An 18,083-nucleotide genomic window follows, 5' to 3' on the forward strand; every position below is an offset into this window, starting at 1 on the left:
CAAAAGGGGCAGTACACAAAGAGAATAATGTAAAACTTTTCCAGTTGCTGGCACTGGCATATTTGTTTCTACTTTATACTAATTTGTCTCTTGTAATGTTGATTATTCATCCCATTGTTCCCCTCTTTTAACTGCAAAATGAAGATTGCTTGTTTTGTGTTGTTACTCTGCATATATGGGTTACGAAGGAGATGATTGTTGAAATTATGGCCCGAACTGGTGAGAGGGTGTTTGCGTGACATTATGAGATCTTATAACTAAGTACTAGGATTCCAAAATATTTAGTCACCTTACTCATAAAATGTTAAATATGAGAGGCAGTGGCCAGTTAATCTATGGTTTATTAAGCTCATCTGCTTTAATACTGTTATCCTTAGCTGTAACTAATGTACATTCATGTAGCAAAAGTTTGTGCTTCTATTTATTAAGGGTAACAGGGTTGTAAACACAGATGAATTACAAGCTGTAACTCCATAACCAGCATTAGCACCTATCATCTGTGTTTCAATATTTGTATTAACTTTAATTATACTAAGGTATCTGTTTACTAGAAGTATATGACTCTCAGTAGGTTTAGAAAGGTAGGATTTACTACAAGTAATGTGACACCTCCAATTTGACTAATCCTAAAATTGCTACATACATCTTTAACCAGAATAATTTGCATAGCATAGTACATCTTGTTGATAATCATTATATAATTTTTGTATTATGCATCATGTACTGTTTATTCCTGAGAACCTAATGTAAAAAAGAACATGGCTTATTTAACTTTCTTGTGTTTATTGAAGGTAAATCTAGCCTTTAAAGGGTTTGTTAATTTCCTCACTTAGCTTGTTGCAGTTTTACGACCTATAAGTGAAAGGTATTGGCTATCTTTATTGAAGTTTTCTTTAAATACATTTTATCATAATGCCTGAATGTCTGGTTTTCTTGAAAACCTGACTACATATTGAACCATTTGTTGAAATATTTGTGCTTTTTGACACATGCCCTTAGTCATCCTATGCAATCTGATGATCTAGCAAAGTGATTTGTACCTCACATTAAAAGATTCAGCAAACCCACACAGTCACATTCCATCATATAAAAGGATGATTTAAACAAAACATTAATTCCCAAGTGAAAAATAATGGAGTTAAAAGTCAAATTTCAGAAGCAAGGAAACAACATCCATAAATTTAAGATCAGATATAATGAAATATTTTTTTCATCCAATAACATATGTCCATCTGTAGTCTTTGTCATAGATTTAGCAAGTATCAAACAAGTTCCATAGCTCATGGTTTTAGAAAGTATATCTAGAACTTTTGTTGACGCAATCTCTAGCTTATCCCAATTCCAATTTCCTTTTTGTTTAATCAGTGGAGGAAAGTTATTCCTATATTTTATAGTCTTTGGTACAATGTGTGGGGAGAAACCATTTATTTTCCTACATGTTGGACTATTGCTTGGGGAAAGGATTTCACATGCGGTGTATTAATTCCAAATTTAAGTAGAGAATATGGTAAATTCATTAGGTATAAAGGATATACTTCTTCAAAAGAAGCTTCTCTGTTACTGAATTAGCTTAAGGTGCCGAATATCGTTTTGCTGTTTAATCACTTATCCAAATCTAACTCTTTTTTTCTGTCTTACTGTTGTTCAGGGAACCAAATAACTTTCACACAACACAGTTCAGTAGAGAATAACATTCCCCTTTATTGGAAAGAAAGGCATGTACATGGGAGAATAGGAAATCAGGGTCCTGTCTCTTCGAACAGCAGAATAATACATTCTATATAACCTTTCTGATTAAAAACAACATTATTGTATCAATCTTAGAACCACTGACCAATTAAAAACTAACACTACAGCATTAATTCTGCTAACTAACAACTCAATCTGTGTTTATGGCTTTCTATATTAGGTATAAGTTACGATTCCATAAATGAACTTTCTGCAAAGAATAGAACTTTCTACACTTTGCCATGATAGCATTTTTCATATTTGGGAGGAATTAAATAATCAGATATATACCGAAAAACACTCAGGAATCCATTTTGTAATGAAAGCATATTAAAATGAAATACAGTGTCTAACATTTCTCCTCTTCTGTGAATCTCGCCCTTCACATTCCCTCATCTCATGCTGTAAAGCATCATTCAAATCATATATTTCTTTTATGACTGGACAATGACTACAGGGTCTCAGATGAGTGGATGTTTTTTCACTTGCTATAGAACACTCGTCACATGCGATTTCCTTCCTTCCCTGGCAATGACAATTTTATGCAGTCATTTCAAAAATATGCTCTTAGTAACAATAAAACATGCCTATGTCTTGATAGAATAAAAACACAACCTGAATACTGTAAATAATTTTCAGTTGCACATTCTCCATCTTTGCATTTGTTTTCACATTCCCCTTATGTATATGTATATATATATATATATATATATATATATATATATATATATATATATATATATATATATATACTCTATCATGCAATCTACTAAAATTGTGCAATACTTTATTTCCACCCTATGATGTGCTCCCGCCCAGAAAAAAAGATTAGTTAACTATGTCTACTGGGAACTATCAGCTTCTTTGGCATGTCAAAGTTTGGCAACTTTTTGAATTATTTCTAGGTGTCTATGAGTAGCACCAGTATTATCAGAAGTAAACAATCAGCACTCTGTTTTGTTGAGTGCGCAGTACCCCCTTTAGAATTGAGGGTGAAATCGAGTGCCATTTGGTTCTGGAGCACCACATTGTGCCTGGCAGTCATCTCTTGAGTAATCAAATTAATTAAGTCAAAGGTGGAGTTACTTAGTTTAGACAGTTTTCTCAGCTGCCAGATAGAACTGACTACCCTGTAAACAGGTATAATTCCTTTTACAGATATGACCCCATTATCAAGATCCATGCGAGCAAGTCCTTTAAAAGCAGTTTTTAACAGTATCACGATAAACCCAGGAAGCATCTATTTTTCCATTTGGGTTCAGAATGTCTTTACTGTCTCTCCTGTGATGAGGATTATGCATTTTTCCTGATGCTGTTTGTGTCAGTGTCCAAAAAATATGATGAACCTTTTATGTTGGCTTTAGAAGCAAGAAAATATACTGTTGATGTAGACGAAGGGTCTGTAAAGTTTACTGCAGGCCAGGATGAAGTAACGGAGTCACATGATTTCACTTTCTGGTCTGGTACAAAGGACAACTCAACTGCATCACTTCTGGATTCAGTCTGGATGGCAAATGATTCACAGTCAGTTCTGAATTTAGTCCAGGTGGAAAAACATTGGCTGTCACTTCCAGAGGTAATGATGTCCCTGTTTTTTTGTCTGGATCTGCTGGTGATATGTTCTATTGGTTCACATAGAATAATATCAATGGAGTCTTGGTTGCTCTTGTCATGAGGGAGGGACTCCTTGAGATGCAACACATGGATCCAGGTGGGAAGACCTTCACAATGGATGGCAGTAGCAGTTGTGAGCAAAATGAAGTAGGATCCCTTCCATCTGGGCTGAGTGTGTATCTCCAGGAGTGTACTTTAATGTAGACAAAATCACTGGACTGCAACATACGACTTTCTTGCTCTGTAGGTCACTGCACTGCATACAAAAACAGAATTGTGATATTTCTACAAGATATAACAAAGAGTTTTACAATACAACAAAAAAAACTGATTCATCAACATCTTGTAATTCCAAATTCTTGGGGAGGGGTGTAGAAGGTATTCTCATGAGCCTGCCCAGAGGATTTCATGAGGGGACGATCCTCTGGTGGTACTAACTGCACTTCTGAACATTTATGACCAGTCTGCTCACAAATTTTAACTAAAGGGTTTTAATGGTTTAATTAGCTCTTTCTACTATACCCGAAGCTTGTGGTCTATAGGAACAATGAAAATTCAATTTCACATTCAGAATTTTACAAATCTGCTGTGTTACCTGGTTGGTAAAGTAAGTGCCCTGATCAGACTAAATGTAACATGGAATTATTGGGTTCAATTCTGTTAACAATTTTTGCTACTGTCTTTGCATCATTCTTTTCACAGGGATACTCTTCTACGCAGCCAGAAAAAGTGTCAACAACAACCAATGTATGTTTAAAGTTCTGCAATTGAGGAAGTTCAATGAAGTCCCATTGCATGGAACAAAGTGGCCCCTAAAGCTTTTTCAGTGTTTGAATAGGTGCAGGTACAGATTTACACACATTGGTGTGAATTCAATAAAGCCCACACGGTCTGCTAAGACCATGTGTGTATTGTGCTGCAACACGTACACAATAGCACATGTTTTGTATTCAGTAAGCAGCTCTACATGACACTTAGAGCCCCACAAACATGGTAAACATTGTTGCATGCTAATTATAGCATAAGTAGCTGAATTTTAGGCTAATCAAAAATCCAAGATGGAGGAGCTATTCAAGAAGCTATAAAGCAATTGTGTAGACTCAGTGTATGTTTTCCATGTGAATTCCAAAACCTGTTAGAATACAGCCACAGAAACTACTGTACAAAGAAACAATGTCAGGGGCTGAAGTTGTTCTTATATATGTGTATGAGCAATGGGCCCAAGTGTATGCTGCTGCTGCTGCTAACAGACCTCAGCCATGGAGGAGAAGAGTGTTTAAACCCTGTTTAACTTTCCATGGTCTGTACGATGTGGAAATTGTAGAGCACTACAGGGTGGATAGAGATACTAATGGAATTCTGCAACCTCTGCCATCCACAATTGACAGCAAGGGCAAACCCAGGTGAATGAATACTTTTGGAGACTAAGCTATGTGTACCACTAAGAATATTAGCTACAGAAACCTTCCAAAGCCAACAGGGGATATGCTAGGGGTGTGACTGGCATCAGCATCTGGGATCCTATATCAATTCCTGAAAGCTATGCTCCAACATGCCAGTGATTACATACAGTTTCCCTGTACACCTGTGGACAAAGCTACAACTATGCAGGATTTCTACCTGTAGCACACTTCTCTGAAGTCCTAGGTGCCATAGACTGCATGCACATTGTAATTAAAGCACCATCCGGGGGTCAGGGAAGGGTGTACATAAACAGAAAGGGCTTCCACTCCATTAAATGCCAGGTTGTGTGTAATGCTAAGGGAATCATCTTGAATGTGTGTGCTGGCAACCCTGGCAGTTACCATGACGCACTTATCTGGCACAACTCCCAACCCTATTAGAGGTTTCCAGGGGTGATATCCCACAGGTCATTTACTGGGGAATGCAGGGTATGCACTGGAGCCGTGGCTGATGACGCCCATCAGAAATGCACACACCCACTAAAGAACGCTATAATGAGGCATATGCTCAAACAAGAAATATCATAAAGCCTGTATTTGGGCTGCTGAAGTCATGGTTCTAGTGCATATATACGTCAGGGGGGAGCCCTGAAGTACAATCCCTCTACATGTGCTGAAGTTTTCACTGTCTGTGCCATCCTTCACAATATTATTCTGAGAAAACAGTTGCAGCAGAAACACCAAATGGAAGGGGCACACATTCCACCACCACTGGAAAGGTCACCATCGCCGCACACAAAGTGTCAGAGGGGGAACCTCCAGCTACTGTGGGTGTAGGTAGACATAGGTGTGCATAATATGCCATCACTCTGCCCAAGAGGCAATGGATACACAGTAACATTGATGTCAGGAATTGTCTTTACTTATCAATGTAATGGGTGTGTACTGCTAGTATTAAACAGACTCAGCCTCAAAGTAAAACACTTGTAACTGTTGGACTATCAAGGTAAGTGTTAAACATGGAATATGAAAATAAATGTCTAGGAACACAAATGAATGGCAGATCCTTGCATACTGTTACTTGCTACTGTAACTAAGTAGAAAGTGTGTCTGTTGTGTTTGTAACATATCACACTCACACACAAACCAATGTTTGGTCCGAAACAAGACATACCAATGGAGTATTGTATTGTTTACCATGGAAATACCAAGATGAGTACAAAACTGCAAGAACAAAACTCTTGAAACCCAACCTTTACTGTGGCAACATACAAGTTATATTTGGTTCCCCTACCCCAAAAAACAGGAAAATGACAATTTGAACAATCCAAGGAATAACACATAATGCACTTTTTACAAATGCCTTCAACACAATTTTCATAAAATGTGTACACATTTACAACACAAAATTCAATTGTATATCACTTTTATTCACCTCTCACTGCACCACACTCTCATGGAGGTGTTTATGGGCCATCTTATAAGCATAACACCCCTGTGTCATTGACAGTATAATACTTTACATTTCCTTGAAATAAGATAGAAGACTGTACGATAACCAGTTTTAACAATAACACTTGTACTGACAGTCAATAAGGCTGTCTACCTGTGAAAGTCAATGCATGCCAAAATTCATGTGCCAAGAGCTAACTATAGGAAATGCATACAGAGAACAATTTAATCTCCTAATGCATACATATAAAAGTTTTCTTTGTGACATGTTAACAAATCTAGTATGTACTTAAAAAATACAAAACTATCTTAGCAACATCAGAAGCCTCCTGTGCATATAAATCAATAAGAATATCAGTCCTCTGTGTTATATAAATACACAAATCCTGTCACCTTCAAGTTCCCTAGCTACATTGTTACCTTCTTATGGTGTAGATTCAGGCCTCTGAGTATGGTGAATATGCAAATGTGGTGTGAACTAATTAGAATTGCTAAATCCCAAACTTTTGGCTTCATGTAGCAGATGTGAACAGAGTGTAGGCACTACCTCAGTTTTTGTTGCTAATGGATTACAACTATGAATGATTAGTAGGAGGAAGAAGGAATGCACAACAACAATTCAGACTCCCTTACCTGCTCTGGATGTGCCACCCAGGATACACTTTCAAAGTGTAGAAGTAATTGTAGCAAGCTTTGCAACAGAAATGAACACACACATTTCCCAGTTTCTGTGCACTAATAGCCAAACTCCCCTTCCTTTAATGAAGACTGTATTTTACTGTAATATTCTAATACATTTTAAGGGCAATGATACAAAATGCAGTATAGACTGCATGTCTGAGTCTACAGCACACATAGGAAAGGAGTGAACACAATATACAAAGAAGACAGAGCTTCACTGGTACAAGCAGTACTCATAAATGGTTGTGTGATCATTCATTGCACTAAATATGTAAACAACACATGTCAAACAACTAAGAGTGTACAAGTGTTTGTACAAGTGTTATATGTCTTTATAATAGTGTGGTGGAAATGGGAGTTGCTTGCATGCACAATGATTTGTATTCTTGCTGCTAAGCTGTTTCTATGGTAGAGATAAGAAACCCTTACTGTGTTTTGTAGGTTCAGTAGTCTGACAGTTCATATCCAAAGTCATGTAAAAATCTATCAGTGGTGTTAAAATGTAATTTGTAATGTTGTTTATGTTTCCTTTTTTTAATGTTTTTTTAAATAATAATATTTGCATGACTCATGACATAGTGTAAATACTGTGAAATGACAAAATAAATTAAAATTGATGAAAGTCGCTTCTATGATGAAAACAACATAAATTACAGATGTGAATCAAGTGTTTGTGTAGCACATCTGTTAAATACAATGAATCATGCAGCACATTAAGTAGACCAGGGTTCAAGTCTCACGTAATCTTTTAGTAATGAAATGTAATAAACAATTTTTACAATAATCATGCATGTTGAGCTTTGATAATCTCATTTTCATGCTACTCACCTCTGCACAAACACTGTGTAATGGCCCAGATAACAAGAAGACATTGTCAATTTCAAAAGAAAATACATTGTTGCATCTTTTACCTTCCATTGTGCAAATATGCTAAACGGCATTGCTCGGTGATCAGCAAGCTTCCACGACACCTGCAGGTCCAGAACACCTGCAGATAATAGGCAGACACTTGACAATTTCAAAAAAGGATACATTGTTGCATCTTTTGCTTTCCATCATTCAATACCGCTAAGTGCCATTGAGCTGCAGTTGGTAAGCTAACACAGCACCAGCAGGCTACGAACACTTGCAGACAACAAGCAGACACTTGTCAATTTCAAAACAGAAACACTGTATCATGTGTGGTCTTCTATCAAGCAAACATGCTAAGCAGCTTTGCACAGTGGTCTGTGCACTTACATACTAATGAATGTGAAAATATAGAGCTGCTGCCTAGTTGTTCCTGTGGCAGCAGGTGTAAATTAAGGGTTACAATACATGTGAGCCCGGGTTCTAATACATAAAAGTAAAACAAATTTTTACTGCTGTTCCACTTTAGTTTATATAAAAATTCACAATAGAAAAATAAGTACACATAGAAAAAATATGCACGTGCATTAGGCATACACAGGAGATCATATATATTAAATGTGTAACTGTGGGTATCAGTAGAATTATGGCTTGACAATTAAACATTTATTTTCTGAACTTTCATGTCACACACACACACATGATGAAACACTCAACTTTTTAATGTATATATGTAACTAATGATCAGATCTGACAAACAAGGTCTCAGTGGCAATAACCACTCTGCACAGTTGTTGTTGTTGTTGTGTCTTTCGTTTTTTCCCAGTTAGGGGTCGCCACAGCAGAACTCCGGTCCGCTAATGATTGTCAGTAGATTTTTACGTGCTGAGTTGCTGGCCCTGACGCACAACCTTCAATGAAGGTATGCCCATTCATGCATGCCTCCACACAGAAGATGCTCTAGCTGAGAATCGAACAGGACAACGTCTTACTGTGAGGTGACAATGCTACCACAGCACCACCACCGCATAACCACTCTGCACAGTAATGACTGTAAAAAAGCACACTTTTAACCTGACCTACCCTGTAGCAACTTATATAAGTTAATGTCCACAATTCTGATAGGCCAGGGTTCTAATCTAGCACACTCTAAATTTTATTAATGCTTGTCCACTCATTTTTCTAAATGAGAGTATAATCCAAAGATAATTATAAGTAACAATAACTATGTATAGCACTGGAGATCATATGAATTATATGTGTGACTGAGGGTATAGTGATAATTATCTTTCTGTACTTAAAAGAGACTTTTCTGTCCTGGGATGGACTTTATACCTCAATAATAGTCATATACACATGAAACCAGGATCTTGTCAGCTCACATACATACATGGTTAACCACACACTCTATCATGTGTCTACAGAATTAATGAGCTTGTCTGACAAGCACTTCTTCAGTGGCAAGGATGAAAAAACACCTATGTGGAAGAATATGTGTTATCTATTATATATAGTTTTGAATCCCACATTGCACAAATCACTTTTATCAGTGTGTAAAGCCATACAAAAAATGTGTCAGGTCATAAAATGTATGCCCCTAACATGTCTACAAAGTTAAATCAACTAATACGTACAGCAGCATCCAAATCAAAAACTAATGCCAACTGTCACATTACCATTCTTAGTTCATAAACTGCCTTCCTCTCTGTCTGGCACTGTTGCTCTCTGCTTAACACCACACAAACACAGTTAGCATGGTTGTATGGGTTTGTGCACTAGCTGTAAAATGTGATAACACAAATTGGTGGGAAACACTCTCAACTGTTCCTGTTTGACTTGTATGGACATGACAGGAGCTAGAAGGGAAGGTGCCTAATTTAGAGCACAAAGATGGGGTGTAGAAGAGTCCAAAATATTCACTGGACTCCCTGTAAAGTGCCACAGCCATAGGCTACTGCAGGGAGTCTGTACTGTGACTCAGTACAAACTGGAGGCTTAGAATAGTCTGGCCAAGTCTGTCTCCAGTGCAACTGACATTCCACACACTAGAGAGCAATGCAAGCATCACTACAATGACCTGAAAAGGTACAAGCAGGCACAACTCACCCAGTGGCTGGATGAGTTTAGGACTGCTGACATCTCACATTTGTGTAAGTATACAGATAAAGATACTTTAACTTATATAGCAAGCTGGATATAGCCAAGACTGGTATGCATAATGCTCTTCTCTTTTTCTCCCCTTTCTCTTTTACAGCTGCCCAGGAGATAGTGAACAGGGATGCCCAAGCTGAGTATTTGGAAAGACTTAGAGAAGCAAGGGATATGTATGCAGCACAAAAGAATATTATTTTATCAAAGTATTGCCCTTCGATACAATAGTAGCAAATTAAGCATGCATATCTTTACTGTAAAATCAAGCATACATGTTTCATTATGTAGCTCAAGCCACCTGTAGGAATCAATTTAAATAGTGTATTCTAATGTTATAGGTTCAAATCCCACAGGTAACAAAGATATTGCAAAATAATTAAAAAATATTGCATAATAACTTCACCAAAATTGGCATACATGTTATGCTGTTAACTTAAGCTGTATTATTTTATACAGCATATGTGCAATATAGTTTGCAGTTGTTAAAAAAGTATAGTTAATGTAAAAGCAAATTTATCATTTATATCGTATTAATTTACTGCGGTGGTGGTGCTGCGGTAGCGTTGTCGCCTCACAGTAAGACGTTGCCCTGTTCGATTCTCAGCTAAAGCGTCTTCTGTGTGGAGACATGCATGAATGGGAGTACCTTCGTTGAAGGTTGTGCGCCAGGGCTGGCAACTCGGCACGTAAAAATCTACTGCCAATCATTAGTGGACTGGAGTTCCGCTGTGGCGAACCCTAACCGGGAAAAGACGAAAGACACAACAACATTGTATTAATTTATTGTATGTGACATATGATGATTCTAATTATCTTTTTGCTTTTTTTCTCTCTCCTCTACCCATTATCTCTCTTTTTTATTTTTATATATTGGTCATAATGTTCTGATGTCATCAATTTCTGACAACTGACAAAATGATTTCCAGCACAGGGTGGTAGGCCAACCAGTTTGGCTCAGCCTACCACCCCTCCAGTGGCTGCACCACTAATGTGCTGCACATCTGGGACCAACCTGGCAGTACTGCCTCTGCAGCCCCTATACTACCTGGGCCATCCACATCAAGTAGCATTACCCCAGCAGCTGATGCAGTGGTACCCTCTGGGACAATTGGCAGAGGTAGTGATTTTGTCACCTGCCAGGAGATGCCAGGCATGATGTGTGAGGTCATGGAGAGTACCACTGGTGCACACCTCAGCTGAATGGAAAAGATACTCACCAGAATGCTGGGCAAAAGAAAACATCAAACACTCCAACAAGGTCAGGAAGGGGACAGTGATGACACTTCTGAGGATGAGGACTAGATTCTCACTGTCCCCATCTGATGTTCCCTCCCTATCTGCAATCATGGTGTCCCCCAACCTGTTGTGTTCCTCATCATCTGTCTCTTGTCTTGTTTGTCTGCATCCATTTCCTCACCTACCCTACTTACCTGTTCCAGACATACCTACATCCCTTACCCAACATTCCTCTCTTACTGAAGTAAAAACTCAATAATGAGCACCTGTCCCAAAAAAAAAAATTATCGTCCAATACACAGCTCTTCTCTTTGCACATGTATCTTCTCAACACACTTCATTCAGTCCAATTTGCTTTCCAAAACTGCATTTTTGTCACCCATCGTTGTTGAGGTGTCAGTCCAAATTCATGCAATATTCTATCCATGTTCATTTTACACTGCTGAAATAGTGGATAGCTATGGTTCTTTCTTAATTCCATCCTGCACATTCTTATATTGCTTTCTCTTTGTTCTTCACCCTGCTTGCCCCCTATTTCACCACTTTCCTATCTTCACCATTTTCACTCCTTTAATCTGGTAAAAAATAGAATCACATACCACACATATAAATAATAAATCCCCAGTGAAGCCTTTCATTTTTTGCCTTCTGTGTTTGCATTGAATTTCATCACACACCAGTGCCAAGCAATGGTGAATAGTTCATGTCCAATGGCTTGGTGCAGTTATCTCTGCCCAATGCTGCTTAAACCCATTGTACTAAGGAAACTCACAGTTAAAGTAGAATAAAGGCAGTTTTATTAAAAATGTCATATAAATTTATTTAGAATGTTGAATGTATAAATATGCAAATCCATATATATAATGATGACATAAATGAATTGAGTAGTGTTTGTTTTTAAACAGTACTTCACTGAAGTCAGTTCCTCTCAAATGTGCAAAAATTATAATTTGTAATTTTTTCATTATATCATCAATACATATGTAAAAACTTAGATTGAGCTGGAGTTGAACCCTGTAGCATCTGTGCTCAAAATAAGAGCTCACTACTGCTACATCTGCTGCCACAGAGACAACTAGGGAACAGCTGCTTTTCTTCCACTTAGTACTGTCCAAAGTGCTGACTGCCATGCCTCTCCACTTAGCATGCTTACATGGAGGAAATTGAACCAAAAGAACTTTTATAATTTTCTCAATAAAGCAGAGAACCACATTTGCTTGTTGCTTAACTACATGCAGAGGGGGTAAGCCATATAAATACTTTTTTAATGTCCTAAAATTTATGACACAAAATTTCTGATATGAACTACTTATGATCACTATAGTATTTGTTAGCCATTTCTACCATAGCCAATATGGATAGGTACTTCTCAAGTTCAAGTAGTATATCTCGCATGTGCAATTTGACATCAATCATGCAAACCAGCTGCTCAGCAGTGTGCTATGGAAAGTGCTGATTCGCATGTCGTACTTAAGTTTATTGCCCAGTTAATCTTCACCCTATTATAATCCATGTAAAAACACTGTTTACTGACTGAACACATATTTACACTGACTCATGTGTGCCCTGAACCCATGCAAAACTGGTATGTCAATACTAGTTCCCAGATGTCAAGTACACTACAGGAATAAGTAGCACAACTGCATTGTTATCATCATCCAAACCTTTATACTGACAATAGACATTCAAATTGCCTTATACATGTATTAATGTGGACAGCAATTCTTCACAGATATGAACACTGTACATGCACAGTTGCATCCATGCTGATCACAAAAAATGTGTGTCTGTATGTGGCAATAAGTGTGTAATGTGCACAACTATACCGAGAAACAGCTGCATATGTCTCAATTCAGCTACAGGCATTCCTGACAGCATTTTGCATCTAGTTTGAAAAGCTGTCTTTTAAAGTATACCTGCACTTTGGAAACACAACAGGAAATACAAAAATATGCACTTTGCACACTACTTTCATAACAGGATATGTAATCCACATCATATAGTGATGACCACTATGGTAAGGCAGCAACATACTTCAGGGGTGTTACAATCATTAACCACCGTGTTTTGAAGATGGGAACAAAATATTTACATGTGTGTGAAATTACCACAGCAGCCGCATTATGTGTGTGTCTTTATGTATGTGTAAGTGTGTGCATAATCAGAAGAGCACCAGTCTGTATCCTACTATCATCAATCCAGTCAAAAGCAGAACTGATATTTTGACAGTTGTACATGCTTACCCAGCAATGTCTTACAGGCCTTCCAACATCCCTTGCAAACATCCAGTAAGGATGTCATCCACTATAAATTGTTCAGCAGCACTGCAAAAATCAGAGTTGTGCTGTGGCACTTGCACTAAGTACTGTGCTCTGTAGATAGATAGGTAGGGTTCTACTCTCACTGTGGTCCACTGGTGTGAGTATGTTTGTGTTTACTTGGATGACATTCAATATACCATTTTAGACCAGCATATGAGACACTTCTACTACCATCTTCTTGTCAACAGACACTGCCGATGTCATCAGCTATAAAGTGTTGTCTGACACTATAAATTCCAGACGTGTGCTGTGGTGCTTACATTAAGTACTGTGCTCTGTAGATAGTTAAGTAGGGGTTCTACTGTCACTCTGATCAGCTGGTGTGTGTGTGTGTGTGTGTGTGTGTGTGTGTGTGTGTGTGTGTGTGTGTGTGTGTGTGTGTGTGTGTGCGTGTGTGTGTGTGTGTGTTCACTTGATTGACATTTAAGACTCCATTTTAGACCAGCATGTGAGACACTCCTACTATGATCTTCTTCTCACCAGCCATTGGTGATGTCATCAGCTATAAATTATTGTCTGACACTATAATAGCCAGACTTGTGATGTGGTGCTAGCATTAAGTACTGTGTTCTGTAGAGAGGTAGGGGTTCTAATCTCACCGTAGTCAATTGATTTGTGTGTGCATTCAAGAATCAATATTGTGACAATTTTAGAGTGACATGTGAGCCCATAGTTATGTCAGACACTCCTCTGAACATCTTCTTGTAGCATACACTAATGATATCATCCTGTATAACCATCAAGCCTGTGCTGTGGTAGTAATATTAAGTACTGTGTTTTTAAGCTACTTTACCTAGATATATAGGGGTTCTAATCTGATAGCAGTCAATCTGAGTGTGTATACATCCAAATATTACTTTTGAGACAATTTTACACAGAGACATGACTCAATATTCAATATTCATGCCAGGCACTCCTCCCAACATGTTCTTCTCAGCATAAAATATTGCTGTCATACTTTATAAAGTGAAACATGATAGTGTTAAAGTCAGACATATGTGGTGGTGTTACTGTTACATTGCATGGCATTCATCTTCTATACCTACACAGGTGTAATGTTCAAATCACATCCAGTCTACTGCCATGTGTGTGGCTGGTGGTACATTATGGCCATTGTATGATCTTTTGAATCGCTGTATATTTTGCTACCACTTAAGAGAACCTTTAACATTGCACCATACATCCACCTTTCCTCTTTTTCCCTCTGGCCATATGGCATCATTCCTGCAGAGGAGTAGAGGATGTCCTCATGACAAATACGCATGCACACATCATGAAGCAGGGTCTTTCCACTGCAAGCCATTTCCAGACCACTGCATGTGCGACTGCTAATTTTGTCATGGTGTGTTGTACATGTCCCATGTGGACAGTGGCAGTAATGCAATCAAACAAATACACACATGCACAATTTTTTAACTATCTTCCATCATATAGATATAGGGAGTTTGCTTTAAATGGTGTAATAATGACTAGGATTTTATGTGATATTGGCTGTTAGCTTGATAATATCCCATGACCATGTAAACATTGGAAACATCAATATTGCTGTCATTGACAAGTGTGCTATGTTGAGGTGTAGATATACAGTATGCCTTCAAGAGGGTATTACAATCTGTGATGTGAGCTAACGTATTGATGGCCACTGCTGCCAATTCATTATCTATAACAGCTATAGTAATTTGTCTCCTGAGAACTGCTGACATGGTATGATAAAATTTTATGTATATTGTTGGATTATTAAGACGTGTTGTTGTAGTGGAGCAGATCAACATGCCACACAATTCTCATTTCACCATCACAGTGGCACTTGCAGTATGGGAACGGTGTGGGTGTGTCTACATACCATCATTAAAATGCTCTGTGACAGACATCAATATAAATTCATACTGACTACATAGGCACATATGTATTTTTTCATCCACATATTGTAGTGCTGTGATATACATGGAAATATCACATGTTTTGATTCAAATGGAGCTTTGCAGAATTCATTGTATGTGCACTTGTGTTGCTATTCTCAAGGATTATTGAGGTGGTCAGCAGCACCACTGTGTGACTATCATGATTTGTGTCAATACATGTTCTGCATGAGCCACAACCAAATCATACGTAATGTGCCCTTATATGACATCAGGCTGCTCAAACACAGCTTTCACATGAAACAGATATAGGCATATGTTGTGCAACTGATATAATTATGTGATATTAGTACAGCTGTATAACTGTGTGAACAGTACCAGTGTGTGGCATGTGATGCATGACCACGGCTGTATTTGGACATGTTTTTAGAATTCATGTATGTCAATAAATATGACATGTTAAGGGGAATACACAACTAAGTGCTAAACTGTTTGTGGATGCCAGCAGCCATACTCATCCAGAGAAAATAGACAATCTGCTAGCTGGCAGTTTGTCTCAGACTTCACCTTTCTGTCACTACTGACCATCAGCGAAAGTAAACATGAAAATATTACTCAGTTTTTCTTCTCAGGAGAGCAGGTCATTTGGGCACTGTCTAAGGCTAATAACACACAGAATCAATAGTCCCTGATAACATCCCATGTTGCTTATAGATTGACTTAAAGCCTGACCTAGCAGACACAGTTGAATCCATACTTCAACACAACCTCCAGACAGCCTATGTTCTTGTAGAAGGGTGTACAGTAACAGTATTCCATCTAACTGGTGGTGACCATCACCTGATGCATGGAGTTATAGTCCCATACATCTGTCTCTCCTCATCTGTGAGGCAGACCAATGAGTCATTATGGACCTTTTCAAAAAGGACAGGGTTAATTTCCTGACTGCGCACCGCACTCATGTTTGATTTGTTAAGGCTACTTCATGCCTTTTACATCTGTTTGATGTCTTCAAGAAGGTCACCAAGGGCATGCCTAAGAAAATCACTCTCATCCTGCGTAACTTGACATGGCCAAGGAATATGACACAAATCCACACTCAGGCATTACAGAGAAAGTGTCTCAAGTGGGCATAAGCACCTGCATCATCAAGGGGGTAGACAGATGAATGACACACATGACAGATAATGTCAAAGTGTGTGAAGTCACCTCTATCTAGAGTCCAGTGAACAGGTCTGTACTTCAGAATTCTATACTAGGCCCTTTCCTGTTCATTACTGAAGTCTCAGAAGTCAAGACCAACTTACACAGCCTTTGTCTAACCAGCTTTGTGAAGAACTGCAAATTGTGGACAATCACTGAATCCAAGATTTGTATTGTTATAATCCAGACAGTATTAATACACACAAAGGATTGTTTCCAGAGCCATGGAGACAGAGTAGGTGAATGAAAATCATGGGGGGATTAGTTCATTTATGAAAGCAAATACAGAAGCTATTTACAATACAGACAGCACTCCCCTAGGAGTAGACTAACTCGTATGTGACCCATGTACTCAGGTAGATGGTATGTGGAACATTCACCAGCATGTGCCCACAGTGGTGACTAATGCCATGTATGTAGCACAACTCCTGGGTATGCATGGGACATTCAGATCAAAGGGCATTACAGACCCATTGTTTTCAACCGTCATCAAACAAATTGAGTACTATGGACTCTTTTGCATGTGCCTCCAACACATCTTCCAGGGATGCTTTACTCAAGTGTATTACATTTGTCACAGTGAGCTCCCACACATCTTATCAGCTATACTTAAGTATTCTTTTTGATACATAACCATTAGAAGTTGACAGTACAGAAGTCCCTTCAAGGTGTTATACAAGATGCATGTGTGATATGTGTTCCTGTGATGGACAAAGTAAATACATAGCTAAATGACAACACTGATAGCATGGGTTACATTCGTGCAAGTGTGGATTGTGGCACATATATGCCTTGCTTAACCTGTCACCTAGCCAGGACTGCTCATAATTTAAAATACAGGTGTAACAGTGTCCCTCTTAACACCTCTGAAAGCTGAAAATGTCTGAGACAGGTGTGCCGGATTCCCCTTATAGATTACAGACAAATCATGATAGTTATACAAGTGTTGTCATGCAGAACCATGTATAACTCACAATCACATATTTTATGTCAGTGACACAGATTAATAGGGGTATTATTTTGATATTGTCCATGATTGTGAGTGCTTATGTTTCCTGTTGTCCATGAGCCTGTTGCTATGTGTCCTACTTGGTCGGGACCTCTGCTTATGTTACATTCAGATTCAAGCAACTCATTTTGTGCATCTTCACAGTATGCACTTACCCCCTATTGTATATACTGTCTTTGCTAAATGTCCTCACCAGTGACCATGTCAGGGTGCTTATATAACAACCGCTCATCTCCAATGATATGTCACCTTGTGTGGCTGTCACAAAATATACAATAACTGTGTGATGATATGACTTATACCCACACAGGAGGTGTACACAGCAGTACATACTGTATCATGCACATATGTGACTACTGTTCATACTACAGCTGTCTTTTCTTTGTGATGTACGTACAGTGACATGCTCTTATCTGCTGTACATTACCATGTTTTACTTGCCCTCCTCCCCTGATTCATTCCTGCCATTCATGTGTGTGGTCCTTTTCACTACACACATTTCCCCAGAATAATTATTTATAATGCAGTCTATGAACCCTTGATGATTTATTTCAGTATGCCTAAAACAGATTTACAA

At 38.3% G+C, this 18,083-nt stretch overlaps 1 protein-coding gene across 1 annotated transcript in view; it reads right to left on the reverse strand.

The window, feature by feature from the left end:
- Window positions 1-2,494: 2,494 nt before the first annotated feature.
- Window positions 2,495-18,083, reverse strand: part of SFT2D3 (SFT2 domain containing 3) — a 337,681-nt gene continuing 322,092 nt past the window's right edge. The window contains exon 4 of the mRNA XM_044072066.1: window positions 2,495-3,598. The gene's annotated coding sequence lies outside the window, so the exon portion shown is untranslated. The remainder of the gene's footprint in view (window positions 3,599-18,083) is intronic.

The sequence above is a fragment of the Protopterus annectens genome, chromosome 5.part0 (assembly GCF_019279795.1).
Source record: "Protopterus annectens isolate FY-2018-M chromosome 5.part0, PAN1.0, whole genome shotgun sequence".
In the NCBI taxonomy this organism is placed as follows: domain Eukaryota; kingdom Metazoa; phylum Chordata; order Ceratodontiformes; family Protopteridae; genus Protopterus; species Protopterus annectens.